Source organism: Magnolia sinica, chromosome 9, assembly GCF_029962835.1.
Source record: "Magnolia sinica isolate HGM2019 chromosome 9, MsV1, whole genome shotgun sequence".
In the NCBI taxonomy this organism is placed as follows: domain Eukaryota; kingdom Viridiplantae; phylum Streptophyta; class Magnoliopsida; order Magnoliales; family Magnoliaceae; genus Magnolia; species Magnolia sinica.
In genome coordinates, this window is record NC_080581.1 from 72,241,812 (window position 1) to 72,248,885 (window position 7,074).

A 7,074-nucleotide genomic window follows, 5' to 3' on the forward strand; every position below is an offset into this window, starting at 1 on the left:
ATCCTCTTGCCCTGTAGTCTCTCAGCGCATGGGTGTGACTACAGAAACAGAACAGTCCGCATTATTTCCATGTATTCATATGTATATAATCAGAGGTTTTGGGTTAAAAGCTAATACATGGGATAGACAGATATAAAAGAACTAGATTTAACAATACCTTGAGATACTCTTCCCATACTTCATCTGGTGCAGTGACTACCATACGCTCATTGTCCCAGCCGAATCCACTAGTAGCAAGCATGTCCTTGACGTCATTGTACTCTCTTTTATGATATCGAAGTCTGTTTTGTACGTTCTGTTAGGTGACAGGCACCCCTGTTTGTCTTGTCGCTTGCTCAGCTGCAATTTGATATGCTTCTCTTTTGAAGCCATTGTCAGCTTTCCTTCCTAGTGCGATTGTTCCAACAATATGTTAAATAGAACCTGATCCATTGAGAGCTCCATTTGATCTTTGCTACTCGGAAGAGGGGTTCTGCAAAGGATTTGACCGTCTTTTCTCGTGGTGAACATCGCGTAGGTAAAGCAGTGGACCTAACGGGCGATTGCATCGGTGTGGATGTATCAAATAGACAATTGTCCGACGTTACACCTACACAGAAAATAAACCATTGCATTCCCTGTTATTCAAACAATCAAACCACCAAAGTTCAATGCGTAAAAAACGTCGGATGTTTTAGGCAAATTATACGGTTGATTAACAGGACAACAATAATCCGTGCACCCTGCATTTAGTTACAAAACGTTTGGTCTAATATACTTCATACGTAAAGACAGAACTTGTAAAAAGTAAGTTACAATGTAACAGTTATCTACTGTGCTATCTTGTTCTACTATTACAATGCACATCTACCCACATTCGCTCTGCGATGACATCACGTGCCCTAATCCATGCTTATTTCTCTATTTGATTCGATCGAAATAAACACTGTTGGTCGTCATACGTGGAGACCTCGGTGGGTGTAGGGTTACCCTCCACCTCGCCTACTGATATACCATCAGCCTATAGATCTTCACCGTACTCAATATCAGATCGAATGAAATTATGTAAGACAAAGCAAGCAATGACAACTTTCACTTATGTTTCAAATGGATACTACATCGCCGTCTTCAGTATCGGAAATCTACCCTTCACTAAGCCAAAACAACGTTCAATTGCATTCCGCAACTGCGCATGACAGTAATTAAACAGCTCCCTCATGTTCGAGGGTGCTCTGCCAGTTCGATACTCTTGCAAATAGTATCGAACACCATGGTACGGAGCCATAAATCCCAGCGAATGGGCATATCCAGCGTCGACAACGTAATATTTTCCTACACATTAAAACTAATGTAACATTAAGCTTATCAATTGAACCATTAATTAGCAAAATGTATTCCAGGGCAACGAATATAGTAATCTACCATTTTGGACTGTCAAAGGATCATCGGTTTGAGTCAACGCATTGTGTAGCACCCTCGCGTCTGATGCAGAACCTTCCCAGCCGGCTAGCATATACAATATCTTCATATCAAATGAGCAGGCTGCAAGAACGTTTTGGATAAAACCCCTTTCCGGTTGCAGAAGCTAGCATGATCGGGTGCTAGAACGTGCACTAGAATATGTGTACCGTCAATTGCACCAACACAGTCTTATGATGTGCTACATGTAAATTAAGCCAGCTTGTAGTTGTGAATCTCGGTGGGTGCCTCTTGTCCGGCTTATTTCAGGTAAATAGGGTATAGCGATACCAACGCATCAAGAACGCGATGAAAATACCGGCTGGCCGTTTCACCCGAGCAAATGAAACAATGCCCTATGACACAATTGTGAACGTTATGGCTCACCGTGTGAGGAAAAATAACGACTTGTTCTTCAAGACTGACATTTTGACTATCATGAAGAAGTGTCTTCTTGCGGAGTTTAGAACATAGCAAGAAAAATGCTTATCGACTCATCCTGAGTTGGGTAACACAGTCCCGGTCAGTGGCCCGAATAATCGAGTTGATGAACCTTGCCCGCCCATCATCCCCATAACGTGTCGTTTATTTAAACATGTAAGCTCCACAGTATTCTCCAACCACCGCCACACAAGCTACCGCCGCTTGAACGATCACGGCCCTACGTTCGTCCTCCTCTTCGCTATCCATTTGTCCGGATCACCTACACCTAGATGTACAACGTCGATGGTTTAATAAATATCTTCACAACTCCTACTCTATTTCTATGTGCATTGTTATTTGATACCATTACTTGCAACTAAAACAATTTTTCTTATATTTGCAATTCCATCACATTATAGGACTCTCCCTTCTAAGCATCATCCTCTAAATGGAGATATAGATGACTGTCGCCTTTAATCTGGTCTATACTAGGTGCGAAATATCCATTGTTCCACGCTATCTTGGGGTGGATTCAAAAGAATCGAAAGTCAGGACCTTCCTTATGAAACCATAAAATGAGTAGTTTTTGATGCAGGATCAGTCCTGAATTTCATGATTCTTATCAAAATCACATGTAATTTGTATTGAATTTATGAATAAGAATGAAACATGTATTGTAATAGATACTAAAATCAACAAAATTAAATCACACGTGAAGGGCACTAATTTTCGAAAATGTAAAATGTTGGCTAGTGTAATCAGGACGCTCACCAAAGGAAAAGGGTGAGACAGAGGAAAAACAGAAGGCTGGATGAAGCTGACTTTTTGAGTCCAAAAGCATGGAAGAGGTGAATTTTGTGCATGGTAATCTTCATCCTATCTACCATTCTAAATATCATATGATACAAAGTCTACATGACATAAATGGGGTTTGAGATGAATAGATAAATCGCTTGCCCAAAGAGTTCATTAATTCTTAATCATCTTTATGCATCCAACTATGATCACAAACCTGACAAAATTAATCATCTTTGTGTTCCCAACTATGATCACGAACTCAACTAAATTAATCATCTTTGTGCACCCAGCTATGATAACAAATTGGGTCTTCAACTAGGACAACGTAGTGATCCGATTCTTCTTCTTTTTTGACAGAACACAAATGATATTATAAGAATTTAGAAAAGAAAATAAAGACCAACTGTACAAGAAGGTAATGGATAGCTGTCAGTTATTAAAAACCACTCTAAAAAAAGTTTGCCCAGCGGAGGCCACAACCTTAAATCTCATTTACAATACATATTCTCTTCAAGAGGTCATGTACAACATGGAAGCCCATGTGATCCATGAAAGCTTCCCTGACCAGCTTAATACCCATACAAATAGCTAAGAGTTTGATGTGATCTCCTTCGCTAATTGAACCTGAGAAAACCAAATTGACATCCCCATTTTTGTCCCAAACCACTGTTGAGGGTCAAATATTGCATATCAGACCCTGTTATTGCCTGGATTTTCAAACATGATACTGTTTAAACGGCCCGATTTAAATCGTGTTTGTGTGGCAGGGCATATTTACGAGCCTGGACTGGGAAAAGGTACTAAGAGCATGGATTTAACGGTCTGAAGTCACCAAGGCAAGCGACGGACCCCAGGAGACCAAGATCGACGGATGTGCACACCAGGGATTCAAGAAAATCGAGAAACTGAAGCTCAAGTGGCCTGAAAGTCAGCCAGAATGCAAGATCACAGGGTTTCTACCATCCGTTCGGTTCGAAACTTCACATATGGCCTAAAGACCATAAATTAACCGTACACGTCAAATTTCGGCCGTTGGATCGTTGTGGACGTGGCCCAACGTTCATATCAGCCCATGAATCATCAACCTGGGGCCCACTGGATCTCTGGATATGCTTCAGACTTGGGCTCGACCCCTTAAATTAACTGAAAGAACGGATGGACAGATTAGATTTCTCAAAACATCACGGTGGGAGCCACTTACATGGAGTGAGTGTGCTCAGCACACGTGCACTGGAGGTGCACTGGACGTAAGGTCGGGTCAAACCGATTTTTGACCCGATCCTTTTCGCGCTGGAACCAGCGAACGGACAGCGTCCGTCCGGTTTTGGTCAGTGGGCCCCACTCATTGCTCAGATCACTGATCGGGACCATACATTGCGTCTATAAGGGGGGCAAGACCTTCGCCTAGGTGTCTGCTTTGTCTCTTGTAAACATACACAGATTCTAGCGTTCAAACGTACGACAGACGGTGATATGAAGAGTCCATGGGCCACACCAAATTCGAGCCATAACGCGTCATACCTGAACGGTTTTTCGAGGAGAGTGCAATAAACGGTGTGGATTTCCCAAAACAAAAGCGATGCGGGCCCCACCATCAGACAGCATAAGTGCGTAATGCACTCTGTTTCGCGGTGGGTTGTGCGCTCTTGGGGGCGATCGGACGGCTGATCTGAACCGTTCATCATGTAGGTCTGCCAAAAAACTCCCAGAGGATGTTCTCCTTTTAGAAAGAAAGTACAAAAAGTGGAAGTAGAGGGCGCTGTTTTCTTGACTGCGTAGCAAGATTTATGCAGAGGAGTTTTTTTCTGCGCAAGGAGTGCGGCTGACGGTATTTTGCGCACAGAGTCCTTCTCCGACTGGACCTCTCCACGCTGCCAGTGGACCGACCTGGGGGGTCTTATAAAAGAAAGACATGAGAGAGAAACCGAAAAGAGAGGAGGAAGGTGGAGGTAGGGAACCTGAGCAAAAGCGGAGTTTTGGCTGGACGTGAAGCTAGTTTTTCCTTTCCTTCTTATTCTTTTCTTTCTCCTTTTATTTCTATTTTCATTTGCTTTGTTCAGCCCATTCATGTGTGGCTAAACCTCTTAGCTAGGGCTAAGAGGTGAAGCCTGTAGTGAGATGGGAGATTATATGTTGTGCCTGTAATTTAAAATTCATAAACTGAATGTGATTTTAGGAATATTTTTCTTAGTCTTTAATGGTCTGTTGTGACTGAAATTACAATGGGTTTGCAATGGCTTTGAGTATTTCTTTTCCCCTTTTTATGTTATGAAGTCAGAAAGCCCTGTTGTTCATCATTGTTCCATGGGCATGGTGGGATGACAGTACCCTTCCTGATCTTCATAAATTGTTGGTTGGTTGGTAATTAGTTTAATTCTGTTGTTTACTTTGTCTCCTGGGCATGGTTTGGTGATGGAATCCATTCTAATTCATATACCTTTCATCTCTTGAAAACCAGATCAAGTAAGTTCAGTTTAAATTCAATAATTCTTGATGCAGGTATAAGATCTCCCTGATCTCTACAAGTGGATCCTCTGAATCCCTAGTTTCCTTCCTCTGAATTCCTTAAGTTTTTGATAATTATTTCACAATTATTCATTAATTCTATTTGATTGAGATTACATCTTTTGCTAGTTCTAGATCTAGTTAGTTCCAGATCACGTACAAGCTTCAGTCCCTGTGGATTCGACCTCGGTCTTACCGAGTTTATTACTACATCACAACCCTATACTTGGGGAGTGAACAAGTTTTTGGCGCCGTTGCTGGGGACTGACGGTTGCGATTCTCTGAAATTAATTAGGTTTAGGATTAGTTTAATAACTTTAGTTTTAGGTTTTTAATTGATTTTTAGAACTAACTTGTTTCCATGTTTTGTAGGATCCTAACATAAGTTCCTAAATTGGTAATTCCTTCCTAATTTCTCTACTTTTTTCACTTTTAAAATTAGGGTTTAAATTTTAGAAATCTTCTAATTCTAGTATTCTCCTATTTGTAGGAAATAGCTTATTTTTAGAAATTTTCCTATTTTGTTTTTAGAACTAGGTTAGTTATTTCTCTTTGTTGGAATTAACTTTCTATTTTTATTTCTTTGGTAACTTTCTAATTTTAACTCTTTTAGAATCTAATTTTGTTTTCAAATTTATTTTTTATTTTTTGAATTTTTGTTTAGAAACTAACCTTCCTATTTTGTAGGCCTTTAAGATAGAAATTTCTAATTCGGTAAGCTCCTTCCCTACTTTCTATTTTTCAGTTCTCTTTTAGTAATTTACTTTCTAGTTTTGGACTTTCCTAATTTATTTTAGAAATTTCCACTTTCTTTTAGGAATTCCTTCTTTTAGAAATCAGTTCACTGCTACCTTTCTTTTAAAGGACCGTTCTTCTCCTTTTTAGAATCTAACTTATTTTGTTTTATTTTGCAGGTCTTCAACTTAGGGCCTCCAATTTGGTAACTCCTTTCCAACCCTCTCTTTCTTTTTTAGATTTTCTTTCTTAGGATTAGGTTTCAAATTTAAATTGAGGGCTGCGAGTGTTTCATGCCCAAGTGGGCCTGTGACGACACTCGACGTCTCTTGACTGAAGGAGGATTGGTTGAGGGGTTGACTATCCATCGCAGGACCAGACATTGCTCGAAATCCCCTGAGTTAATTGAAGTTATGGCTAAAGACCAACCTCCCCTACTTCCACCCAGGGTGGAGGATACCCAAGATGAGAACAAGGTGCATCAAGCACCCCCGCCTCGTACTTTACGAGATTATTTACAACCGGTGGGAGTGAGTATGCCCTCATGCATGATTTTCTCTGAAAATACAGGACAAATGGACATCAAGCCAGGAGTTATCCAACTCCTTCCCAAACTTCATGGACTTGAATCAGAGAGTCCATATTTACATTTGAAAGAGTTCGATGAGATTATAGCTACATTATGTTTTCCTAATGTATCTGAGGATACAATCAGGCTTAAACTCTTTCCTTTTTCCTTAAAAGAGAAAGTTAAGACGTGGTTACATTCACTGCGTCCTAGATCCATTGGCACATGGAACGACATGCAGAGGGAATTCATAAAAAAAATTTTCCCACATCATAAAACGATTATCCTCAGAAAAGCGATCATGAACTTTGCCCAAAAGGAAGATGAAACATTCTTCCAATGTTGGGAAAGGTTTAAAGATTTGGTCAGTTCATGCCCACAACACGGATTTGAAACATGGCCCATTACAAATTTTTTCTATAATGGACTGACATCTTCCATGCGCCAAATGGTCGAGACAATGTGTAATGGAGAGTTCATTAATAAAGATGTTGACGAGGTATGGGATTACCTTGATAGTCTTGTTGAAAAAACACAATCATGGGACTATTACCCAAAGTCGAACACCACGTCTAGGCCGACTCAATTAAAGGAGAAAGGTGGATTAT

At 40.4% G+C, this 7,074-nt stretch overlaps 1 non-coding gene across 1 annotated transcript; it reads right to left on the bottom strand.

The window, feature by feature from the left end:
- Nucleotides 1-6,749: 6,749 nt before the first annotated feature.
- LOC131257297 (small nucleolar RNA R71) lies at nt 6,750-6,856 on the bottom strand. The gene has a single exon (XR_009177307.1). It is a non-coding gene; the product is annotated as a small nucleolar RNA R71 (small nucleolar RNA).
- Nucleotides 6,857-7,074: the final 218 nt, after the last annotated feature.